At 42.2% G+C, this 27,636-nt stretch overlaps 1 protein-coding gene across 6 annotated transcripts in view; it reads right to left on the reverse strand.

Moving 5' to 3' along the window:
- Positions 1 to 27,636, reverse strand: part of CLIP1 (CAP-Gly domain containing linker protein 1) — a 135,583-nt gene extending 107,947 nt beyond the window's left edge. For 2 of the 6 annotated variants that reach the window (XM_023739199.1, XM_023739197.1), the window contains exon 1: positions 4,972 to 6,078. The gene's annotated coding sequence lies outside the window, so the exon portion shown is untranslated. The other 4 variants (XM_023739200.1, XM_023739201.1, XM_023739198.1 and 1 more) reach the window with 4 other exon arrangements.

Genomic DNA, 27,636 nt, shown 5'->3' on the forward strand with positions numbered 1-27,636 from the left:
GTCCCTTGTCTCTTCAGCTTCTGCTTCCTATGGCCTCTCGGCCCTCGGGCCTCACGCCCGCATCTGCCCTGCTGGGGCAAATGTTCCAAAGCTCAGTAGCTCCACTGGTATGAGTGCCCGGAGGCACCCCACTCCGCCAGAAAGCCTCATGCACACAGACACTCAGCTCTCTCGCTCTGTGGGTCTGGGTCGGCAAGCCTAGCTCCACCGATAAGTGCCCAGAGGCACCCCAGTCCGCCAGGAGGCCTCCTGCACACAGGCACTCAGCTCTCTCACTCCGTGGGTCGGCTCCAGTGCTGTCTTTCACTGGTCTCCTGGTTCTGCTGCTGTTGGTTCTCTGCTGTAGGTCCTCTGCTGCTGCTGGTCCTCTGTCACTGCCGCACGTCTATCCATTCACAGTTTTAAAACCGCTTCCACATTTTAGGTATCTGTTAGAGCAGCACCCCACTCCCGGTACCAAATTCTGTTTTAGTCATCTAGTGCTGCTACAACAGAAATACCACAAGTGGATGGTTTGAAGGAAGAGACGTTTATTTCCTCATAGTCAAAGTAGGCTAAAAGTCCAAATTCAGGGCGTCAGCTCCAGGGGAAGGCTTTCTCTCTCTGTCGGCCTTCTTCTCTTCAGTATTCCCCCGGACTAGGAGCTTCTCTGCGCAGGGACCCCGGTCCAAAGGATGCGCTCTGCTCCCGGCACTGCTTTCTTGATGGTATGAGGTCCCGCTGTCTCACTGCTGACTTCTGTCTTTTATATCTCAAGAGATTGCCTCAGGACACAATCCAGTCTTGTTGATCAGGTCCTGCCTTACTAACACAACTGCCATCCATCCTCCCTCATTAACATCATAGAGGCAGGTTTACAACATACAGGAAAATCACACAGTACCAGGAATCTTGGCCTAGCCAAATTGATACACACATTTTTGGGGGGACATAATGCAAACCATGACACCATTTATGCCAGTGAGTGACTCCTGAACATACCTACTGGACCCATAAGGGGCTCCTAGTCTTAAGGAAAGTAAATATACTAGGTCCTACATGTTTAAGAAAATAGGGACATGTGGCTGTGACAGGGGAAAAACAGGAAATACACAGGACAAGGCTTTAAAAAGAGCAGTCTAAATGTGCTGGTCATTGCCTCCATGAACAACTCCCTCCTTTGTCATGAGACCAGAATAACTGGATGGTGCCAGGCTACCATTACTGAACATTTTGACCAAAGATTCTATAGAAAAATCCTGATCAAAAGGGAGAAAATGCAGAACAGAATTTCAAACTCTTATTAACTCCAGACTTCCTGGAGCCATGAGGCTGGATAAACTCCTGATTAAACTGTTGCCCTGAGATAATCTTTAAACCTTAAACCAAAACTACCCCCTGAAGTCTTCTTAAAACCAAACCGATAGTTTAGCTTAACTAGTAAAGAATGTCTGCCTTGAACATTGTGGTCTTTTAAGATCTGTCTATATGGGATCAAACTGACAACAGCAACTTGAAAGATCAGATAGGAGACTTAGGGGGTAGTGAGTTTATGTTAATGGAGAAGAACAACTCAGAAAAGGAGGGTGAGAATGGTTGTGGAATTACAAGAATGTAATCAATGTCACTGAATTGTACAAGAAACAGTTGAATTGGTGTATGTTCTGCTGTGTATATTCTCAACAAGAAAAATATCTTTTGAAAAAAAAAAGCAGTCTACTTTAGAAAACAGGAAGCTTAAGCTCTCTGATAATGACATGCTTTGTGGAGGAAAAAGCAATAACAAAAAAAAATTTTTTGCCACGTAATCTCTCGATTTAAGCTCACAGAACCAAACTTAGAAGAAGGGTCTAATATCTACTTGTGTTACTTAAATAAAAGAAGAGAGGGGACAATTTGTCATCTGTAAGCACCCAGCACACAGGAACACAGGGTTCTGAAAGGTGGCTGGTTGTTTCTTTGTAGGAGGACAAGCCTTAAGAAAACTGTATTAACCATCAGTGACTAGATTGCTGGATACTTGTAGGAACCTACACGTTTTTTCCCAGCTCCAACTAAAACAGGTACAAAGAGCAAAGTAATATATTCAAAACTAAGTGGTGCCAACTTCTCAATTGTGATGTGTCTGGATTTAGGCCTCTGGGTCATAAATAATCTACTCCACAGATAACCAAGTCTAAGTATTTCAAATGTTTGCTTGTCCAGTGCTGTTGATAGATATTTACAGAACAAAAACGGTATGTTTACTTTCAGAGGAGGGAAACATGATAGCAAATTACACAGCAAACAGAGGCACTGAAAAACCACACACCCGCCCGCACGGCAGAAATACTTCTGTGCTTCCGCTATTACTATTGAGTTTTCTACTTTTAAACATCCTGCCAGAGGATATTTAAGAAACGCTTTTCTTATTATTACACAATGTTTTGCAGTAAAACAGAGTGGCTTAATGTAATAGAAAGCCATGGAAAAGTCAACCAAGATCTACCAAAAGAAGAGAAACCGATACCTCATGATGTCTGTGGAATCAGGCCAGGCCTCAGAAGCCCAAGTTCTGACAGAAGCTTGGGCAAACATTTTGAGCAAACCTGGCCGTGAGGTCATGATAAGGACATCACAAACGAGAACTCTGGTGACATCACAAATGAGAATTCTGATGTTGGTTCGCCTCTCGGCTCCATCCTCACCACTTTAAGGGAAAACCAGAGGGCTCTGACTCCCCGAGTCTGGAGCTGATGATTAAAGGGTGCACCTTCTCCCAAGAAAATGTCCTCCCACTTAAGATTAGCAGCCTTTCCTCCACTGCTGACCAGCATAAGCAATGCAGGTGGGTAAATAGAGAAGAGCACACCCACCTATGTCTTCAGCTCAAGGCAGGGAGTGTATTCAAATGGGTTTCAAGTTTACAAGGCCTTATTTTGGTTTGGTTTCACACAGCTTTTCCTAGTATTCTCTCCTGGAAAGTTAAGCTATATATTACAATTCTGGACACTGGGTAGGAAGTAAATCATAAACTTAAATTTTTACCCTCACCTTAATGACCCTTGCCACGCTACATATTGCTAACGTCACCAGCATCCAATACTTACACTTCCACTTACCAAGAGAAGTGAAGATTAAGACACGTAAGCAAAAAAGTTCATTTTGAAAATGTCAAAAGTGCAAGGCCTCATGGCACCTCTGGAATAGTATATCTTTGCTAAGATAAGGCAAAACTGCCAAGTTGTTGGTGATAGTGATGTTTCCCCCCTTCTTACCAGTTTTGGAGTTTGAAAGCCAGAAGAGAGTAAGAAGTGAAATTTTATTATTATTTCTAAGTGGTTAAAACTGATCCTTAAATTGGAAAGAAATCTAACAAAGGATTAATAATAGTAATCTCCAGATGATGAGGTTATGGGTAATTTTTATAGCTTCTTTGTGTTTTCTTGAGCTTCTCAAAGTGTATTTAATGAACGGGTATAATTTCATAAGCTGGAAACAAAAAATTAATGATTTTTGAGCCACAGTAAAGTGGTTGCAACCAGGAGAGTAAGGAAACACTCTTGTCTTCCTTTCTACACAGGCACGAAAATGCAGCCCAGCAACATCAGAACCAGAGTGGAAATGCAGAGAGGGGCTACATGCTCGCCAAACCCATTTGCTCCTCTTCCTGGATCACAGTTACACCAAGTCTCCCAGCTCCTTGCAGCTTAGTGTGACCACGTGGCCGAGCACTAGCCAATGGAATGAGAGAAGCATGTGGGGTGTGTGCCACTTCTAGGCCGGCTCCATACAAACCTCCATGTGAGATCCTCCGGACTCTTTGCCCTTCCACTTCATTGACAAGATGGGCCTGGCAACCTTGACAGCGTGTTACACATGGTGGAGTCACAGGCGGAATGAGCCTGCATCGCTGAATCACCTCTTAGGGGGGACTCCCCCGTCAGGAAATACCTGCCCTGGACTTCTCCATAACTGAAAATAAGCTTTTATCGGTTTAAGCCACTAAAATTGGTGGAGGATGGGGGGGCAGAGTTATTTGTTACAGTAGCTAGCTTATCTTCCCTAATATGGTAGACAAAGAGATAAAAACTTTGCAGAGAACTTTGGAATCATCTGGGCTAAGTGCTCAAAAAATTAATTTTAGAAAAAGCCTATGAAATAGAAATGCTTCATACCAAAAAAAGTATAATAATATGAATAATAAATAAAGTACTATATTCTCTCAAAAGCAAAAGTTATTTTACTAGCAAGGGCAAAAAATATGTTTTAAAAAACACAGGTTTCACGACAGCTTAATAAAATTTATGTAAGACAAGATTGATCATGGGTTGATAATTGTTCAAGCGGAGTGATGTACTTAGGGGTTCACTGTACACCTCTCTACTTATATGTTTGAAATTCCCGTAATAGAAAAAAGGTTTATTACAGAAGTTATTTTAGTAAAATCCAGCCTTGCCCTTCTCCCCAACCCCTGAAACTCTAAAAAAAAGCTAAAGCAATCTACAGAAACTAAAGGTTCCTCGAAGCAAGCAGTTCCCCGTTCTGGATTTCAAATCCACACTCCATAAGCCAAAGGACAAGGATTCAAAAGCAAAAGCAAAGTGATCGTGGCTCTAACTTTGCCAAAGGAAGAGTTCTCTGCCATCAGTGAAGACAGAGCCCAAATCTGATAAGATCAGCTTCTAACAAGTTCAGCATCTCCTGGCACTCTCCCGAGCAAGTGGCATTGTACTGCCCTACACAAATCACAGATCTATGCTTCACCTGGTCCCTTTCTAGTCCACTTCACCCCATAGGCAAAATGAAAATACTCCTTTATTTACAGCGATCTTGAAATTCTGATGGGAAGCAAAGCAGGGTTGAAGAATTTGCAGTGAATTTAATCTGCCAGGAGGGGGTTTAACACTGAGCCCCCAGAAATAGGACTGGGTGTCTGGAAACAGAGGCTTCAACTCGGCCCTACCGGTTGACCTTGAGGAAATGCTGCACCAGGCAGGTTAAATGACTTACCTGCAGACAGCTGCACTCTGAGACTTCTGAGCTCCTTTTAATTCTAAATGTTTTGTACCTGTGAACTTAATCGCGGAAGGCAAAGGGAAAGAAGTTCTGAGACTAATGGGAAGTCTGGTTTTAGAGAATGCTGTTTCCGAAGATGATTTTCAAGTCAAGCTTGCGAGAAAAATTCACAGGCTTTGTTGTAATATCATACACCTGGGTTTGGGTGGTTCCTTCACAGCGTAGTCCTGTCCCCTAAAGTCATGGTTATGTAAGTGTCGGCTGTATGCTGTGTCACTTGCTACTCCCCACCCGGGAACACAGCAGGCGCAGTGTAACCTGAGCTCCTGTCGGCTGCAGCCACTCAAAACACTGACACAACACTCCGGTAGCTTTCCAAACTGACGCGTATTTCCACCAACAAAAGGCGAGTTATTCTACTTTTTTGTTCCTCTTTCAATTTCACTCACATTAATATTTCCGTCTATACAGAAAAGACTGGAAAAAGCTGGTCCAAATAAAATGGATGAACATTTACATCTTTTCTTCACTCCTGAGTAAAAACAAGGTTGGTGAAGTAACTCTCACCTTCGCAGCAGACTTTCAAAGTAAGCTGACAGGCCGGCTTAGGGCTGCTTTAAAAACATCTCATACCCCAGCTGAAATGAGCGTGAGATCCCTGGATGGGAGCTGCCCCAGTCATGCCTCAGCCTCCCACAAACAGGCTGTTCATACAACCAAGCCCCATACTCTACAGCTACACGCAGTGCGTTCCCAGGGGACACAGGCAATGACTCTACAAGAATATAAGCAGCAGCATCACCTCCCTGGGGGTCTCTTTGGACTAAGCTTCCTGGCCTCTCTCTCCCTGCCAGGGGCCACGCCGGCTACTGTGTAACCTTCTATTACTGAGTGATGAATCAAACTCATGCTGTCTTGTCTGCATATCTTGCTGTGACTAAGTTCCTCATGGTCAGGGATGACATTTGATCTGTCTTTGCATACAAATGACCTAAAAAAGTATTTGGCAGACTAATGGACCACAGCTACCAAGGCCTCCACCAGACTGAGTCCAGTACAGCTAGATGGTGTCCGGCTACCACCACTGACTGCTCTGACGGGGATCACAACAGAGGGTTCTGGGCAGAGCTGGACAAGGATGTAGAACAAAATTCTAACACACAAAAAACAGACCAGATTTACTGGCCTCAAAGAGACTGGGGAAACCCCAAGAGTATGGCCCCCGGACACCCTTTTAGCTCAGTGGTGAAGCCACTTCCAAGGTTCACCGTTCAGCCGGGGATGGGACAGCCCCATAAAACAAAATGGGACTAATGAGGCACAGCCGTCCAGGGACAAGGACTAGAAGGCAGAAGGGGACAGGAAAGATGGTGCAGATTGTAAATTTGTTGACTACTGTCATGGAACAGTGTGTGTACTGACTGCTTGATGAGAAACTATTTGTTCTGTAAATCTTCACCTAAAGTACAATTAAAAAAAAAATGTATTTGGCATGTGACACAGCAATCCCACTCCTAGGTATACATCCAAAAGACCGGAAAGCAGACTCAAAAAGAGACTTGTACACCAATGTTCACTGCAGCACTGTTCATAACAGCCAAAAGGTGGAAACGACCTAACTGCCCATCAACAGACGAATGGATAAACAAAATGTCGTACATACATACGACGGAGTACTACTCAGCCAGTAGGAGAAATGAAGTCTTGATACATGGTACAGTATGGATGGAGTTTAAAAACATTATGCTGAGTGAAATAAGCCAATCATAAAAGGACAAATATTGTATGACTTCACTTATATAAAAAGACAAGAAAAGACAAATGTATAGAGAACAAAGTTTATTAGTAGTTACCAGGGGCAAGAAGTGGGGGAAAAGGGGTTAACGGTGAGAGAAAAATCACATTAAGGGTAGGGTTGCAGAGCCGTTTACTATAATTGCTGTCAATAAGTTGTACACCTGTAAAAGTTGAATTGGCAAAAGTTATGTGATCGATATATTTACAACAGTGACAAATAAAAAAAAAAGAGTAACTGCTGAGGCTGCTTATGTACAACCAAACACCTCGTGGGATTTGGCTCCTTGGTTTGGAGGTTGAGGGTCATGGTTTCATGGGACAGCCCAGTTAACTGACCTAATAACATGTTAAGTGCTTCTGTTCTACCTCCTAGTTTGTTGCATAGTGCATGGGATCTTAAAAGCTTGCAAGTGGCCATCCAAGGCACAACAATTGGTTTTTATTCACCTGGAGTAACAGAGGAAGAAGAAAAGTGAGGAATAGGAGGAGAATATGGAATGTGTGGCTAACTGCCTCCAAGAACAACTGTCTCCCTTGCCATGAGACCAGAAGAACAGATGGTGCCCGGTTACCATTACTGAACATTTTGATCAAGGATTCCATACAAGAATCCTGATCAAAAGGGAGAAAATGCAGAACAGAATTTCAAAGTCTCATGAACTCTAGACTTTGGAAGCCATGGAGGGTGGATGACCCCTGAAACTACTGCCCTGAGATAATCTTTAAACCTTAAACCAAAAATATCCCCTGAAGTCATCTTGAAAGAGAACAATAGTTTAGCTTAACTACTAAAAAAGCTCTGCCTCAAGCATTATGCTCTTTTTAAGAACTATCTATATGGGATCAAACTGACAACAGCAACTTGCAAGATTAGATAGGAAACTTAGGGGGCAGTGAGTTTATGTTAATGGAGGAGGAACAACTCAAAAAAGGAGGTGGAGAATCGTTGCACAACTTAAGGAATGTAATCAATGTCACTGAATTGTACATGTAGTAACCGTTGAACTGGTGTTATGTTTTGCTGTGTATATTCTCGACAACTAAATAAAATTTAGAAGAAAAAAAAGGATTTGGTACACAGTAAAAGTGCAAAAACTTTGCGGAAGTGACTCAACATCAAAACAAGAACCCATAAAATGATGCAATATTGTGATTTTCAACTAAATCATTAAGTAACTGTATCTCCGTCTCTAAGCACTTGGCAAAGCGGACAGTATTAGAGGGTTTCCCAGCCCTCATGCTTCTTAAAAGAATTGGGCCACATAGCCCTGAGGAAGAGCATAGCCCTGAATAGGCCTGAATTCAAACTTCTCACCTCCAGAACTGTGAGAAAATAAATTTCTGTTTTTTAAGGCCACCCTCTTCGTGGTATTTTGTTATGGATGCCCTAGTAAACTAAGACAAGCATGCCATTTAGAAAAAAGAGAGCAAAAACCAGAAGAAACAGATATAAAAGTGGCAAGTGTTTGCCCTCTGGAGACTGAGAATTGGGGGCAAACTGGGGTAAGGCGAAGACTACGCTTTTAAATTGTAACTTTTATGGAACCATTTGATTTTTAAAAACTGCCTTAATAAAAATATAATAGTTAAAAAAAAGAATTTGGCCAATGAAATTATGGGCAAACTGTTCAACTACTACCTCCAGTGAATGGTAATAACAAGAGCTTACGTGTCAAATTAGATAGATTTGCAGACACCATTATAATTTTGAGAACAGCACCACCCAACAGAAATTTAATGTGAGACAAAAGTAATTTTGAATTTGCCAGTTATCATATTGTAAAAATTAAAAAGAAACAAGTGGATTTAATTTCAGTAATACATTTTATTTAGCCCAATATATCCAAAATATTATTTCAAAGTATAGTCAATGTAAAAATTATAATATTTCACCTTTTTTTAATACTAGGTCTTTGAAATCCATCATGTATTTTATATTTATAGCACATCTCAGTTTGGACTAACTACACTGCAAGTGCTCAAAAGCCATTGTGGCTCGTGGCTATGGTATTGCACAGCGCCTGCCTGGACCTCACCTTCAAGGCTGAATATAAAGTAGTTCTCCTCTTGGCACTGATGATAAAGCTGCCAATCAGATATGCCAAACCCCCCGGGGTATGCAAGATCCATCTTTTCTACTCTATTACAACACATATGTGAGGGAAAGAGAGAAATCTAAGCTCTTGAATATAAAACTTACTAATTGCTCTTAGAATAACAAAAGGAAAAAGAAGGAACCTTAAAACACCTGTTTAACAGGAGTACATAAGCACAAAGAAGGCCTGCCTGTGGCACAAGGCACTGCCCCCTCCGAACTGACGGCTCAACAGTGAGTCTGGAAACACACCTACACAAAGCTCAAGGTACAGCAGAGACTGAGTTACAGATGAAAAATTTATTAAGTGGGTTTCAAGACACGAAAAAGGAATCAAAGAGTTAGTGACTGGCAGATTTAAGGCCAGAACAGCAGGAGGCAGCACTTCAAGAACAAAAAGGGGAGCAGAGCATCATTTTACTGAACCGGCATCATGCTCAGCTTCTCTCTGCTTTCAGGAAACTAACGCAGACTCAAGGAACGGACTAATAAGAATACGTGGGAAAGATGGGCTTGAGGGACTGGAGGGAAAAACTGTAGGAGAAAAAGGTTAAGGATGTGACTGCAGCATTTGTTACTCATTTCTTACTTATCTGATACTGTGGTCCCTAAACTCTAGTAAACTGCCTTTGACTAGAAACAGTCTGTCGTTGCTGTTGTTACCATCTAGTAGAGTTAGTTATTCATTTCTTACTTGATATTGTGGTCCCTAAACTCTAGTAAAAGGAGCCTTGGTGGAGCAGAGGTTAAAGTGCTTGGCTGCTAACCAAAAGGTGGGCAGTCCAAACCCAACAGCCACTCCGTGGGAGAAAAATGTGGCAGTCTGCTTCCGTAAAGATTTACAGCCTTGGAAACCTTATGGGGCAGTTCTACTCTGCCCTACAGGGTCACGATGAGTCAGACTTGAAGGCTCACAACAATAAACCTTAGACTGCCTTTGACTTAGAAACAGTCTGTGGTTGTTAGTTACAGGTCCCTTAACTAGTTAAATTGCCTTTGACTTAGAAACAGTCTGTGGTTGTTGTTAGTTACCGCTCCCTTAACTAGTAAATCGCCTTTGACTTAGAGACAGTTTACTGTTGTTAGCTGTCACCTAGCAGAGTCGGTTTTTCATGTTTTACTTATCTGATATCGTGTTTCCTAACTCCAGTAAATGGCCCTTGACTTAAAACAGTCTGCTGCCATCTCCTAGCTATAATTTAAAACATAAGACCCGGGGAAGAAAAAGCGTAACTGCTTCTTCATTGTCCCACATGTTAACATCTGGGAAACTTGTCGGTCTTCTGAATGAAGATACAGAAAACTCCTTGTGCACATTAAACAGAGTGTGGTCAGATGACATGATAACACTGCAGACTTGTTCAGAATGTTTACCCCAAAAACAATTCTGTGACTCAGAAAGTAAAACCATGTGGAAGGGAAGAGCAGCATCTATTCCTTGGTAGAGTATCTGGTAAGCACATGAGAGGTCAGTGTTAACTGATAATGAATGACATAAAGCACCCTAGGGTCATCATTTGTTCTGGCCTCCCAGAAACTTGCCACTTGAACACAGAGATGTGTGTGATGTCACCAAACATAGTTCAGGGCACTGGCCACAAAAGAGTCACTGCTTCAAGTCAGTGCAGGATATGAAATAAACTAGAGCAGATAAAGCAGGGGAACTGAAGCCTTTTGGTTTTGGCAACAATTAAGTGGTTGATTTAAATAGAATAGAATAAAATCTCAACCATGGGATGGTGAGTTTACTAAAGTGGATGCCTATTATGATAAGAGAGGGAAAGATGGCATTCCAAATTCCCCAGCTCCTTTATCCCATTCTCTGCAGCAAGGCATTCCAAGACTGAGAAATAATGAAAACATTAGCCAGCCCTGTCAGAAATAAGCACATGCAGGAAAGTGAAAGAGTGGAAGAGAACAATTTTCCAATCAAAGTGGAAAGAGATAGAAACAGAATCTCCTCTCAGAAAGCTAGCTCTGCCCTCCCAAGGGGTATGTACACCGGAAAGGATGGAGCAGTGGTTCCCCAATTTGTCCAAAAGGCCTGAGCATCTGGAAATAGTGCTTTCCTTAATGGAATACCATAAAATAACGAGGTACAATACAAAGTCTAAAATTTCTCACTATACAGAAGCAGGGGCCTGAGACTTAAAACAAACTCAAAACACTTATGCAAAGTGAAAATGCAATTAAGAAAACCACTATTTAATTTTTCATATAAAGTGGAAAAAGCTGTATTTTAGTCTAGGTTGAAGGTCACCAGCACTCTGCAAAGACCACTGGGCTGAAGAAAGAGAACCTTAAAAGGACTGAAAGTTGTCTTATTCCTCTTTCAGCTCATTCAAGTTATTTTTGTACTGCTTTTAATAAATTTACAGTTAATCCACAAGCTGATGACTGGGCTGGTAACAATTTTTATTTGCGTAGTGCTAAGTTCATACATTTCAATAATCATTATAAACTACATGGCAAAATACTAAATTAAAGGGAAAAGCAGACATGGAAGACGCAGGTGGAAAGTAAAAATCACCAGCTTACCTACAGTGCCACTTGTCAACACTTCCTTGCAGTTCCACGTATCTCTATCAAGTTTATTCTTAGAATACATTACCTTCTTTTTACAGGATTTACCTATCTATACTAACTCTACAGAATTACGTGCCAGGATAAGAGCACTCATAACTATCCTTCAAATACATGGTCCTCACCGTCTCCATTTGTAAAAAGGGAGGTTCCTTGTTAGTTTCCAACCAGTGTGTCTTTCATATGGTAGATTTCTTAAACGTTTCCCATTAAAACCAAACACTTTGCCATTGAGTTGATCCCAACTCATAGCGACCCTATAGGGCAGGGTAGAACTGCCTCATAGGGTTTCCAAGGGTGTAATCTTTAGAGGGTCATCACTATGAGTCAGGATCAACTCGAGGGCAATGGGTTTGTTTACTTTTTATCTTTACAGAAGCAGACAGCCACATGTTTCTCCCGTGGAGTGGATGGTTGGTTTGAACCATGACCTTTCGGTTAGCAGCCGAGCACTTAACCACTGCACCACCAGGGCTCCTTCTTAAATGTTTATTGAATATTAAAGTCATCAGCCTATCCTTTTTATCCTTCCATCATCAAGAGTATTCATAAGTGTCAATATTCCTTCAACGATTTCCAACCCCTGAATCACCCCACCAAGTGTTCTAAAAGGTCTCTACGGATTCTGTTGCTGTCAGCACCCTGGATTCATAAGGGAAGCACTGAGGTATCCCAGTCTCTGTTATCTAGTACTGTTAGAACACATATACCAAAAGAGAGGGCTTTAACAAACAGAAATTCATTTGCTCACAGTTTAGGAGGCTAGAAGTTCAAATTCAGGGCTCCAACTCTAGGGGAAGGCTTTCTCTCTCTGTCGGCTCTGAGGGGGTGTTCCTTGTTCCTTGGTGACCTTCATGTGTCATGGTATCTTCCCCCATCTCTGCTTGCTTTCTTGCTTGTTTAATCTCTGCTATATCTCAGAGGAGACTGATTGAAGACACACTCTAAAACTGATACTATCTTATTAATGTAACAAAGAAAATCCATTCCCAAATGGAATCATAACCACAGACATAGGGGTTAGGGTTTATAACACATATTTTTGGGGGACACAATTCAATCAATAACACCTAGTCAACTAAGTTTTTCAAGAATCCAGGAGCCATAACTCTAGGTCTTTAACCTCCCGTCACCTTGTTGGATGAGACGACCACTGGGATCTATTTTTACCAATATTTATCTGCATATGTATTAACGCATATTTCAAACACAGTATAGTATGTGACTTTTTTAAATAGGCCTGACTCAGACAGCTTTAAAATTAATACAAGATTTAAAAAAAAAAAAAAAAAAAGCAAACTGCATACATCTTGCAAGGAGTAAGTACAAGAGATGAAAGATAAGTAAATAGTGTAGTCAATGTTTGCTTAAAAGGATCAATGTGAAAAGCCCATTTAGACACCATAGGACTGACACCAGCCAGGAAGCGTCAGAAAATTAATTGGCTCCTTAATTGAAATAATGCTACAAGGGAGTTTTACCTCCAATTTCTAACTGCTAGAGATCTTACAGGGCAATTTATCAAAATCACTCTATCCAAATTAAGTGTTGGTTTGAGAGTATCATACAATAAACCGTGGAAAGTAAATAGAAAGTTTTACAATATCTTTCCATCAAATTCAGAAGTAGAACTCTAAGTGATAAAGACTCAGTGTAGTGTGTTTACTGAATGAAGTCAGAATAGGACATTAATAGATAGTCATAACCCTTTGAAAAACTATTTTGGGCTTGCAAATTAGATGTTTTTTAAATGTTAAGTGTGAATGACACAGTACAGGATACAAGTTGTACCCAGAGTTTCAAAGTCTTTAACAATTTAAAAAAAAAAAAAAAAAGAGGGGGAGGTGGCTAAAAACCAAGCAAAGCAAAGAGAGCTGGGGCATCTGACAATTTTTTTTTGTTTTAAAGGTGGAACTCTGGGCCATGATGCAACTGGCTGCAATAATGAATGTCTTTTTACAGTTCAGTTTGAGTGAAGATATATTTCATGTTCCAACAGCTTAGGTAAGCAGAAAATAAACAGCTTCCCAAAGCTCCTACATCTGCAAAACAATTTTAAAAGCAAATGGCAACACGGAAGCTGAATAATTCAGAGCTATTTTACTCACTTACACAAAGCTTCTACAAAATTCCTGTGACTCTGTGACTCTAATGTATACCACTCTTAGAGGAGGATCTTAAAAGGGACTGAAAATAGGAGGCCTGGTTAATATCTCCCAGAAGAACTTACTCATTAGGTCCACAGCAGTCAATTATACTAATGTGTGAAAAGCAGCAAATGTGCTTAAATATCGCATCATAGAACTTCAGAATCAGAAGCAACGTTAGCGATCTAGTTCAACTTCCCCATTTTACCACCGAGGAAATGGATTCTAAAAAGTGAAATCACTGGTCAAGGTCACAGCTACTTAACCATCTAGGACTTAAACCCCAATCTCCAGATTAAAGACTGCTGACCCTACAGTATGCTGATGTATAAAAGTTTCTGATCTGTTATGGACAGCACTTAGATGACTAGGCAAGTTAAAACTGGCTGCCCTTTCCATCTTCACTAAGGAATAAAAGCAGGCATATTGTTGCTTGCCCTCAGGGAACAGTCAGACATTGCCCATACTAAAAGCAAATGCACATCAGCTGTCTGCTCGGAACAAAAAAAGGGCACAAAGACAACGCACACAAGAATCATGATTTCCTTATTGCTTTTTTTTCTCTTTATAAAAGCTTTCTCATTTCTGCTTGGCAAATGAACAAATTTAATAGTTGCCATAGCTCTTTATATACAATGGAAAAAATAACCAGGTTTCTATTTTCACAAAACTGCAGGGCCCCTGACTATTTCAAAGAGAAGACGCTGCTCCACTAAATTTACTCGTAAGTCCACAGTTGGTTTTTTTCGGTTGTGTTGCTGTTGTTCTGGTACAATCACCTTAGATGCTGTGAGTGGAAAGCAGGAATAGGTTTCATTTGGATCTTAAAAGCCAGCTGCAATGTTGGATATCTTTCCCTGTTTAGGTAACCTTCTACGTAGATACACAGCAAGTTCTACCAGACCTTAGAAACATTCCACCTTTAATTAGGCTGTGAGAAATAAAAATGACAAACATATAAAAGAGCCTGAAGTTTGACAAGGCACAAGTTCTGACATGAGGAGCAAGAGTTGCTTTTCTATGCAGAATATTTAACTCCTCATAAATTACAAGTTCTTCAGTGACAACTGTTCATTAAACATGTGCCCTTCAATAACAGCAAGACACTCCTACTCAAGTTAACTTTCTAAAACATGGCAAGAAAAGAGGGTTTAATTTCCCACACCAGTTAAAGGTGTTTTTTCTTCCATTCTGACTTAAATGAAAAGCGAAAGTGGAGGTGCTGAAATCTAAGTTCCTTTAGCAAGCGGACAGAAGGCACGGGAATGAAAGGGGAAGGAAGAGATTTATGATTTAATATGCTTTACATACACTAATTCCTTTAAACTTTACAATCACCATATGAAGGAGATATTGCCCCCCATTTACAGATGAGAAAACTGAGCTCCAAAAGGTTAAACAATCTGCGCAGTCTTCTCTAGAGTAACAGCGTTGTGATTTGCTGTCAGGTGAAGGACTGAAATCTTGCTCTTTCCCTGCCTTAGGTTAACAGCTACAGGTTCCCCAGCAGCAGGGTGGGTGCCTGTTTTACTCAACTTTGTGCCCCCAACATCTAAGTTAGTGCCTCCTTATAGTAAGTGCTCAATAAATGTCTGATGAATAAATGGAGTTAAAAGATAATTGGTACATTTTTCCAAAGAAGCTATACCAATGACCAATAAGCACTTGAAAAGATGCTCAACATCATTAGCCAGCAGGGAAATGCAAATCAAAGCCACAATGAGCTAACACTTCAGGCCCACTAGGATGGCTATTATAAAAAATACAGACAATGACAAGTGTTGGCAAGGATGCGGAGAAACTGGAACTCTTATCAGTGCCAATAGGATTGGAAAACTGTACAGCCACTTTGGAAAAGTTTCACAGTTAGTTCCTCAAAAGGTTAAGCATAGCATTATCATATGATCCATCAACTCCACTCCTTGGTATATATCTAAAAGAACTGAAAACATATATCCACACAAAAATTTGTACATGAAAGTTCATAGCAGCATTATTCATAATAGCCAAAGGTGGAGCTAGCCCAAATGTCTATAAACTGATTAATGAATAAATAAAATGTAGTATGGGTCATACTATATTATTCAGCCATAAAAAGGAATGAAGTACCGATATATGCTACAACATGGATGAACCCTGAAAATACTATATTAAATGAAAGAAGCCAGATACAAAAGGCCCACATACTGTATGAGAAACATCCAGAACAGACAAATCCACAGACACATAAAGTAGATTAGTGGTTGCCTAGTGCTCAGGGGCTGTGGGGAGAAATAAGGAGTGACTGGTAATTGGTATGGAGTTTCTTTTGGGGGTGATAAAAATGTTCTAAAATTGATTGTGGTTACACAACTATGTGAATATACTAAAAACTTCTCTGAAGTGTATACTTTAAGTGGGTAAGTTACACAGTATGTGAAATATATATTTAGACATATTTTATTAAACAAAAGATCACTGGTACACCCAGCAGCACCCAGCAGATTTCATGCTTACCACCTATAACCCAGTGTTTTGACCAAACATCTGAAAAAGTCTTACAGAAAACTCAATGGTTATAAAATGCTACAGAAAAGATGGACTCCTGATCAGGGCATGTAAGTCTCTCCTTGATAAAACCCCAAACATCTTTTCCCAGTTTCATCTCCTATCACCTGCCCTCAAACTATGGAACAGTAAGCTATCTGCTATTATCTCAGCATGCTACTTCTATGCCCCATTTGCTCACTCTAGCCTAGAATGTCTCACCTTACCTATCCCTGCCTAGAAGTCCTACATCTCCATCAAAGCCAAAGACAGGTGTTAGTTCCTACCTCTGAAACCTTCCTTGGTTCCGCTTCACACACACATACCCAAGCAAAATGAAATGGTCATCTTCTGTGACCCCATCACCTCAGCTTTAGCCCATACCTACCTAGAGTAGGTTGTCTCACTTTGAGGGGCAGAGAGCTCCTTGTACCTAGCACAAGGCCTTCACAGACCCAACAAATGTTGGATAAACTGGTATTTCTGGGGGGTTTTCAGGACACTTTATATTGGGCACATTCATCTGAAAAGCTTTACTATAAATTAACCATACAATACCAAAAACCAGTGAACTGTATACTTTAAATGGATGAATCGTATATGAATTATCTCTCAGTGTTGTTGTTGTTGGGTGCCAGCAAGTCGATTCTGACTCATAGCCAGCCCACGTGACAGAGTAGAACTGCCCCATAGGGTTTCCTTGGCTATAATCTTTACAGGGGAAGATTGCCAGGTCTTTTCTCCTGCGGAGTTCCTGAGTGAGTTCAAATTGCCGACCTTTAGACTAGCAGCTGAGTGCCTGATTATTGTGCCACCCACCAAACCAAAACCCATTGCAGTCGAGTTGACTCCAACTCAAAGCGACCCTGTAGGACAAAGCAGAACTGACCCACAGGGTTTCCAAGGAACAGCTGGTGAATTTGAACTGCTGACCTTTCGGTTAGCAGCCAAGCTGTTAACCACTCTGCCACCAAAACCAAAACCCGTTGCCATCAAGTTGATTCCAACTCATAGCAACCCTACAGGACAGAGGAGAACTGTCCCATAGTCTCCAAGGAACGGCCGGTGGATTTGAACTGCCGACCTTTTGATTAGCGGACGTAGCCCTTAACCACTACGCCACCAGGGTTTCCAACCAGGGCTCCTTATATCTCAATAAAGCTGTTAAAAACGAGGCAAGGACTAGAAGGCAGGAGCAGACAGGAAAGCTGGTAACAGGGAAACCAAGGTTGAGAAGGGGAGAGTGTTGACATGTCGTGGGGTTGGTAACCAATGTCATAAAATATGTGTACTAACTGTTTAATGAGAAGCTAGTTTGTTCTGTAACCTTTTATCTAAAGCACAATAATAAAAAACAAAGATTACAGCCTAGGAGACCCTATGGGGCAGTTCTACCAAAAAAAAAATTCGGAACAAAAAAATGCTGTTAAAAACAAAACAAAAACCAACCAGCCACGCACAGAATAAACACAGCTGACTCAAAGGCAACCAGTGATACAGGACTGGCCTCTCCTCAGTCTCTGTCTTCGTCAGCCTCCCTGGTATTTGAAAGCCTTTATGACTCCCTGTGCGCTACTATTACCACCAGACAGTGTTATCTAGAGACCCACAGGTCATCAAGCCCCAAGCCCACCTTTCACCCGCCTCTCATCAATACAATAACCCCATAGGGTAGGCAGGGCAGGTGTTATCCCCATTTTACAGAGCAAGAAGCAGATTGAGGGAGGGTAAAATGTGTTCCCAAGGTCACATGACCAACAGAGGTGGCGCTACAACAAATCCAGGTCCTCACACAGCTTAATCTGTCTTCTGATTCCCCAGGCTGGTCTGCTGACAATACTTCCAGTGAAAATGTTCCAGTGAAAAGTAATTTTTAATTTCTTAAAAAAAAATTCAATGACTTAAAAATTCAGACACAAATATAAAAAAAGCATTAAAAAAAAAAAAAGACTGGAAGGACACACTCTAAAATATTAAAATTATTTTCTCTGGGTAGTAGAAGTACGGGTAACTTGCTTTTCTCTTTGTTTTTGTGTATGTGTGTGTTTTCTATAAGGTGCCTGTGTGGCACAAGTGGTTTGCGATGTCCGCTAACACAAAGGACAGCGGTTCAAACCCACCCAGCTGCTCAGTGGAAGAAAGGCCTGAAGAACTGTTTCCATAGAGATTACAGCCAAGAAAGTCCTATGGAACAGTTCTACTCCGTAACACATAGGGTCACCACGAAACAGAACCAACCCAATGGCAATGGGCGGCTGTTTTATAACTATGCATTAAGCCCACATATTATGAGAACAAATATATGTTATTAAAATGTAAGGGCCATTGTTAAACTGGTATATAAAGAGAAAAAAGAAACAGGAGAACATTAAAAAATGATTTCATTAGAGAAGATTTTCTAAAATCTAAACGAGACTCTACTACCAGATTCATGAGGTAATAACCTAATAACCTAAGTAAGCCATATACACCTTACCACAGAAACTGGCTTCATGTGACAAAGACACACAATTTTTTTCTAGTCACCCACGTGTGAAAGAAACAGTGATAAAAGTTTTTTCACTTAAGCTGTAAAAAAATTACCCTGCCTGTAAAGTGTATTTATTCTACAGTCTAAATAGGAAATGTCTAAACAGGTTCCTTCCTGCCGTAAGGAATTAGAACATAATGTCTCCAATAAGAAGTAATTTTATGGGATAAATCAGCAAAAAAGAGAGGGCAGAAGATCAGAAGTTTTGATTAAAAGACTTTTTGGAAAACATCCCTAATAATCTCTTACTTGTCTGAGAAGGATATGCCAAAATGTGCACTACTTGATTATAAAAAAGGATATGTAGAATTTGGGGGAAAAAAATCTCATTAAAGTTGCCTTCCCTGTATACATCAAACCCAAATTTTGGAAGATTTGCACATCCTGAACATCTGGATCTTCAAGCGCTTAACTTCAGAGAAGAAATAGTAAATCAAGGACTTGGCAATTTTAAGAGTGAAAAATGGGCAGAGTTAAACTGGGATGGAAGCCAAGCCATATTTAGACACAAGTAAGCAAAGGAGAATACAGACATCCAACTACTTAATTCAAGTCGGAAGTATATTAGATCTCATGCTTATATAAAGCATTATGGCAGCAAAATGTCTGTCTGTAGTCTCCTCAGGATTCCTGAGAAGAGGTAAATGAGAATACATTTCTCCAGGGAGAGCAACACCAATACCGATACCGGGAGGGTTCCCAATAGGGATTCTGGAATACGACTACTTCCTCTTGCATTCCAAGGTCAGGAAAGACTGTTCAAAGAATATTTTTTAAGATTTTGTTGCTGGACCACAATAAAATAAACAATGAAGAAAAACAGACCCACCCACTGAGTTAGTGCTAGTGGAATCTGTCCCTCTGGAAGTACCAGATGGAGATTTAAAAAAAAAAAGAGGTCTTTACTAAGTGAGGCCAAGATTCCTTGGTACTTGGTGCCAGGGCCAGGATATTATATTAACCCAGATGTCTTAGCCAAATTCAAGGTTGGCTAATTACAGCCTGCCAATCTATGCCTCTCCCACCCCCCTAAAAAAAAAAAAAGCCTCCCTCTGTTACACCGATTGAAATTGGAAGAGGTCGCTCTCCCCTGAAATTGTTGTAGAACACCATCTTCAGTCATAAGCTCTGCACTGAGTTTCCCCTAAAAGTGCATAGAACTCGAACAACCCATGAAGTGAGTTCCACCCAGATGGAAAACATACACTGTGTATATTAACAATATATAAGACTCTATAATAGTTTAAAGTCTCCCTAAATAGCTATGCAAAAAATTCATAGCCAGGGTAGTACGGACACTGCTTGCCAATTAAGACGGAAGAGACTTACCTAAAGGTTTATATCAAACAGATTTTGAACCATGAAACTTTTAACTAAAAAGGACCCAGGGCTTTGCAGCCAGGAGGACAATTCCAGGATAAGGATATACATACAAATGTCAGTTACAAGGACTCCCAGGGTTAAGCAAAAACGCTGAACAGATGCATACAAATAGGAACCATACATTTAACGGCAAGTCTGAACATCACTACTGTGGCTGGCATTTCTGCTGGACATTTACCTTAGGTTCCACTGCCAGCTCATTCTGTGTAACATGGAAAGTACGATAGGCCAGGATTCAATTTCTAGCTCTGTATTCACTATCCATTGGCCTTCTGGGCAAGTTATTGAAATTCTTTGACCCTCAATTCCCCCATCATTAGCAGGGGATAACAATACAGTAAAACCCACAAAAGCCGGAACCTGTGTAAGGCAGACACCTGTCAGAGAATGACAGCTCAGATTTTTATTTTCCACTAAAACTAGCGATAGAAAAGTGGTAAGTGCACACCCATGTTCATTGCAGCATTATTCACAATAGCAAAGATGGAAACCACCTAAGTGCCCATCAACAGATGAATGGATAAACAAATTATGGTACATACACACAATGGAGTACTACACAACAATAAAGAACAATGATGAATCTGCAAAATGTTTCACAACATGGATGAATCTGGACAGCATTATGCTGAGTGAAATAAGCCAATCACGAAAGGACAAATACGGTATGAAGCCACTATTATAAAAACCCAAGGAAAGGTTTACGCACAGAAGAAAACAATCTTTGATGGTTACGAGGGAGGGGAGGGATAGGGAGGGGAAATCACTAACTGGTAAACAAGTGTTAACTTTGGTGAAGGGAAAGACAATACATAATACAGGAGAAGTCAGCACAACTGGATCAAGGCAAAGTCATAGATGCTTCCTAGACACATCCAAACACCTAGAAGGACCAAGTCACTGGGGCTGAGGGCCTCAGGGGGACATCTAGGTCAATCAGCATAACATAGTTCATAAAGAAAATGTTCTACATCCTACTTTGGTGAGTAGCATCTGGGGTCTTAAAAGCTTGCGAGTGGCCATCTAAGATAGATCTGTTGGTCTCATCCCAACCAGAACAAAGGAGAGTGAAGAAAACCAAAGACACAAGGAAAAGATGAGTCCAAAGGACTGATGGACCACATGAGCCACAGCCTCTACCAGCCTGAGCCCAGAAGAACTAGATGGTGTCTGGCTATCACCAGCAACTGCTGTGACGGGGATCACAATAGAGACTGCCAGACAGAGAAGGAGAAAAATGTGGAACAAAACTCAAATTCACACATACACAAAAAGACCAGACTTCCTGGTCTGACAGAGACCAGAGGAACCCCCTAGACTATGGCCCCGGGATACCCTTCTAACTCAGAACCAAAGCCACTCTCTTAAATTCACCTTTCAGCCAAAGGATTAGAGAGGACTATAAAACAATGACATAAATGGGGAACATGCCTCTTAGATCAATCAAGTATATGAGACCAAATGGGCAACACTTGCCCAAAAACAAAGAAGAGAAGGGAGGAAGGGACAGGGAAACTGGACAAACGGACATGGGGAACCCAGGCTGGAAAGCGGGAGAGTGCTGACACAATGCAAGGATTACAACCAAGGTCACAAAACAATTTGTGTATAAATGTTTGAATGAGAAACTAATTTGCTCTGTAAACTTTCACCTAAAGCACAATAAAATTTAAAAAAAAAAAAAAAGTGTTAAGACTGCACCCTGTCAAAGGGAGAAAACTTGTGAGACCAGGAAAAACAAGGCAGCCCCTGTGAGTTACAGCTCTCATCAGTTTCACTGCACTACCTCATGGTGGTTTAAAACCCACCCAGTGGGGCTCTGTGGGAGGAAGACCTGGCGATCTGCTTCCATAAAAATTATGGCCCAGGAAACTCTATGAGGCAGCTCTACTCTGTCACATTGGGTCTTTATGAGTCATACTCAACAACAACAATAGCATCGTGAGGACTAAGCAAGAGAATGTAGGCAAGTTGTCAGCCCAAAACTAGGCCAGTCAATACATGGTGCCATCATTATTACCATCATCAAAATCATTAATAACATGGCATAAAATAATTCGATATCTTTTACTATTTTTAAATAATTTAACACATACATAACTTAAGGACTCTAACCTCGTTGTTGTTGTGCGCCGTCCAGTCGATTCTGACTCATAGCGACCCTACAGGCGAGAGTGGAACTGCCCCATAGGGTTGCCAAGGAGTAGTTGGTGGATTCAAACTGCCAACCTTTTGGTTAGCAGCCTGAGCTTTTAACCACTTTGCCACCAGGGCTCCAAACCTCCAAGGCCTTAAATTATCTACCCCACCCCTACTCCAGGCTCCTACCACAGGACCTTTACACTTGCTGTTGCCTATTCCTAGAATGCTCTTCCCTCTAGGATCTAGATTTCCTCATCTTCTTTAGATCTCTACTCAAAAGTCACATTCTCCATGGCCTCCACCAGTCTGAGTCCAGCATAACTAGATGGCGTCCGGCTATCACTACCTACTGCTCTGACAGGGATCACAACACAGGGTCCCAGACAGAGCAGGAGAAAAATGTAGAACAAAATTCTAACTCAAAAAAAAAAAAAAAAAAAAAAAGACCAGACTTACTGATCTGACAGAGACTGCAGACACCCTTGTAGCTCAGTAATGAAGTCACTCCTGAGGTTCACCCTTCAGCCAAAGATTAAAGACAGGCCTATAAAATAAAATGAGACTAAATGGGCACATCAGCCCAGGGGCAAGGATGAGAAGGCAGGAGGGGACAGGAAAGCTGGTAATGGAGTAAAGGTGATAAAGGTCAAGAAGGGGAGAATGCTGACACATCGTGGGGTTGGCAACCAATGTCACAAAACAATATGTGTATTAATTGTTTAATGAGAAACTAGTTTGCTCTGTAAACCTTCATCTAAAGTACAATAAAAAAATTAACCAAAAAAAACTCACATTCTCAGTAAGGTCTCCTCTTACCACCACATCTAAAATTTTCATTGCCCCAACCCTATTCCCAAAACTTTATATTCCCCCTTCCTTGATTTTTTTTTCCTTACCACTTATCACTTTCTAACATACTACCCAACCAGCAGCTTCATGGGAAAAATACCTGGTGATCTGCTCCAGGAAAGATTACAGCCTAGAAAACCCTACAGGGCAGGTCTATTCTGTTACACAGGGTCGCTATGAGTCAAAATCAACTCCACAGCACCTAACAAAAAAACAACATACTATGTATAAACTTTACTTACTTAATGCGTTTATTGCCTGCCCCTCTTCTTGAAGGAAAGTTCTGAGAGAGCAGGGATTCTTGTGTTTTATTCACAACTGTATCTCCAGCACCTAGAACAGCATCTGGCACACAGCATGTGCTCAACAAATATTTGTTGAGTGAATATGAAATGAGACCAAATTACAGCCCATAGCTCCCAATATCACAACACTTCAACAATACTGCAAAAGAGAACAAGAGGCTTGCCATGTCTAATGCACAACATTGTCCCCTCTTCGTTATCAGAAAAAAAGACACTCAACCTCCCACCTCATTTGTACAAGGAGGGGAGGGAAAAAGCTGATAACCTGGATAAAGTAGAAAGTTAAATGACGTGAAAAGACTCATGTTGCTTAACATTGTGCAGACAAGTTTTCTTTTTATTGTACCTTAGATGAAAGTTTACAGAACAAACTAGTTTCTCATTAAACAATTAATACACATATTATTTTGTGACGTTGGTTGCCAACCCCATGGCATGTCAACACTCTCCCCTTCTCAACCTTGGGTTCCCCATTACCAGCTTTCCTGTCCCCTCCTGCCTTCTCGTCCTTGTCCCTGGGCTGGTGTGCCCATTTAGTTTCGTTTTGTTTTATGGGCCTGTCTAACCTTTGGCTGAAGGGTGAACCTCAGGAGTGATTTCATTACTGAGCTATAAGGGTGTCCAGAGGCCATACTCTCAGGGTTTCTCCAGTCTCTGTTAGACTAGTAAGTCTGGTCTTTTTTTTTTTAGTTAGAATTTAGTTCTACATTTTTCTCCAGCTCTGTCTGGGACCCTGTATTGTCAGAGGGTCCCTGTCTGTCCCTGTCTCAGCAGTCAGTGGTGGGAGCTGGGCACCATCTAGTTGTGCTGGACTCTGGTGGAGGCTGTGGTAGTTGTGGTCCACTAGTCCTTTGGACTAATCTTTCCCTTGTGTCTTTGGTTTTCTTTATTCTCCCTTGCTCCCAAAGGGGTGAGACCAGTGGAGTATCTCAGATGGCCATTCACAAGCTTTTAAGACCCCAGACACTACTTACCGAAGCAGAGAGTAGAACATTTTCTTTATAAACTGTGTTATGCCAGTTGAGCTAGATGTTCCCTGAGACCATGGTCCCCAGAGCCCTCAGCCCAGTAATTTGGTCCCTCAGGGAGTTTGGATGTGTCTATGAGCTTTGACAAAATTTTCTTTTAAATGTTAACAAATACTAAGCTCATCTTCCTATGGCTTTACTACACTACTTTCCATTTTTTTCTTTAGCTTCTACTTCTATAAAGCTGGTCTGGAAACTTATGGACCTCATATTTTCAATTATCTAAGTAATAACATTTACTGAGAACATGGGACTCCATAGAATCCTGTAGAAATCCTGCTATAAAGGAAAAGACAAGGTCTCTGCCCTTGTCTGGAAGACCAGAAATATATCTATGAATAATAATGAACACTAGGCAGCCAATACTCAAAGGTGCCTACCTTTGTATGCAGTCCTGGTAGTGAAGTGGTTAGGAGCTCAGGCTGCTAACCAAAAGGTCAGCAGTTTGAATCCACCAGCCACTCCTCAGAAACCCTATGGGGGTCACTATGGGTCCTATAGGGTCACTATGAGTTGGAATTGACTTGATGGCAATGAGCTTACCTTTGTATGGGATATACCCAAAACCCATTGCTGTCGAGTCGATTCCAACACACAGTAACCCTATAGGACAGAGCAGAACTGCCCCATAGGGTTTCTGAGGCTATAATCTTTACGGAAGGAGACTGCCACATCTTTTTCCCGTGGAGCAGCTAGTGGGTTCGAACCACCAAACTTTTGGTTAGCAGTCGAGTGCTCAACCACTGCACCACTAGGCCTCCAATTCATCAATTACATACCATCCATTGGGTTTAGAATCCCAACAGAGGCAGCACTCAAAAAGCCAGAGTCAATCCTTACTGAATAAGTTCATGCTCATTTGTGGATCATATGGGATCCACACCCAAGGAAGCAGTCAAGAAATGAAACGACATATTGGATTGGGCAAATGTGCTGCAAAAGACCTCTCTGAAGTGTTAAAAAAGCAAAGATGTCACTTGGAGGACTAAGGTGCACCTGACCCAAGCCATGGTATTTTCAACAGCCTCATATGCACGTGAAAGATGGGCAATGAATAAGGCAGACCGAAGAAGAATTGATGCCTTTGAATTATGGTGTTGGCGAAGAATACTGAATATACCATGGACTGCCAGAAGAACCAACAAATCTGCCTTGGAAGAAGTACAGTCAGAATGTTCCTTAGAAGCGAATATGGAGAGACTTCATCTCGTGGACTTTGGACCAGTCCCTGGAAAAGGACATCATGGTTGGTAAAGTAGAGGGTCAGCGAAAGAGAGCAAGACCCTCAACGAGACAGATGGACACAGTGGCTACAACAATGGGCTCAAACATAGCAACAATTGTGAGGATGGCACAGGACCGGACAGTGTTTCGTTCTGTTGTGCAAAGGGTTGCTATGAGTCAGAAGTGACTGGAATGTGACTGACAAAAAAAAAAAAAATGTTTAATCAGAAGGGCACTGAATTCTAAACTCCTAAACGATAGAAATCAGATCAGCTTATGTTGTGCTCCAGCACAAGTCAAAGCTCAAACAATCGTTGAAAAAGTAGAGAAGGGCAAGATCTTAATCATCAGTCAGAATACCTAGGCCAGGTCCTGCCCAGTTTTGTTATTTTACCTCTTCGAAGGAGGCCTAGTGGGAAGCCTAAGGCATACTTTACAGCATTCTCTGAACCTAAAAAACCAGCACAAGCACTTGTACAAGCCATCACCCAGTTTCTTTGCTTTAATAAAAGCCAACTTTGCTCTTTGCCAGAGATTCACTACACTAATTTAGTAATGAGGCAACTGGAGTCAGAATGCTTGAGTTCAAATCCAGATACCACCACCCCTGGGCAAGTTATTTGACCTTTCTATGCCTCCTCTGTAAAATGCGGATGATGACAGCACCTACCTCATTGGGCTGGGGAGATTAAATGAGATAAAACACAGACTTGCCGGGAGCCTGACCACAGAAAGCCCTCAATAAATGCTAATTTGCTATTATTTCCAAAGAAAAATGCCCCAAGGCTGAGGAACAACATGTCCAACGATGCTTGCAAAAGGTTATCATTAAACACAAAAGTCAAACACATTCAGCCTCCTGACTTATGGATCCTATAGGTAATAACGGTCATAATAATAAAATGTAACACAACTAGAATCATAACCTGAACAAGAGCAGCAACAACACCAATACTCCTTGAGCTCTTTTGGGCCAGGAAGGGTCCTAACCTGAAAGAGGAAGTAGGGGAGGCTGCTGAATCAAAAATAAAAAAAGTAGAATCTTCCCCACCCTCCTTTTTAAACACAATAATTGGCGCCCAAGTTTTGCTAAAAACAGGTGTCTAAAACGATTACAGGCTTAATGTATGATTTCTTCCGACCAAAGAGGTGGGGCCGCGAGGGGGGAGGGGACAGTGCGCCCTTCCTGCCAGATGGAAAAGCCACATGAAGTGGAGACACAGCCGCGTTCAGGGTCGACCCCCAATTCAAAATCAGATTTTTTGAAGCACAGGATCGCCAAATTAGGGAAATCAGGAGGTTCTGTTTTTAAAATAACCTTTGGACAAGTGTCATCTGTCTTCCGATCCAATGCCCTGCCGAGGCAGGAGGTTCGGGTTACTGCCCAGTTATTTCAGAAATCCGGGAGCGATGTGCCCACCTCTTCCCATCCACCTTCTCCAAGAACCACAGCCCCACTCGGGAAGAAAACAAAAGCCACGGCAGCCAAGCCGGAGGCCACGGGCCAAGCGGCCGGGCGGCCACGCCAGGGCGGCTACGGTGCCTCCGTCCCGGCTCGCAGACACCGGTGCCCAGGGCTGGGAGTGCCCAGGTGGCGGGGCGCTCCCGGGGCAACAGGTCCTGCGGGCCTCGGATCCCGGGGGCCGCCGACCCCGACTCCGCCCGGCCCCGGGAAGCGGAGCGGGGCACCGGGGAGGAGCGGCGCCCGGGCGGCGTGGGGGCAAGGAGTCCAAGCTCCATCTTGAGGCGGGCTTAGGAAGGGAAGGCCCGGCTCCGCGCCGACAGGGCCGGCCACTTTTCCGGCTCCGCAGGGAGGACCCGAGGGCCCCCCTGGCTCCTCAGGAGCCGCCCCCAGGAGGTCTCGGGGTCCCCTCGGGGGCGCCCCAGCGCGCGGGACCCGGTCCCTCACAGACGCCGGGCCGGGCCCCGAGCCCCGAGCCGGCAGGCAGGATTGGCCCGGGGAGGCGGGAAACGAGGGAAGACGGGGAAGGGAAGAGGGTCCGCGCAGCGCCCGCTCACCGCTGGCCGGCCGCCGCCTCCAGATGCCGCC

Source organism: Trichechus manatus, unplaced genomic scaffold (genome assembly GCF_000243295.1).
Source record: "Trichechus manatus latirostris isolate Lorelei unplaced genomic scaffold, TriManLat1.0 scaffold00131, whole genome shotgun sequence".
NCBI lineage: Eukaryota > Metazoa > Chordata > Mammalia > Sirenia > Trichechidae > Trichechus > Trichechus manatus.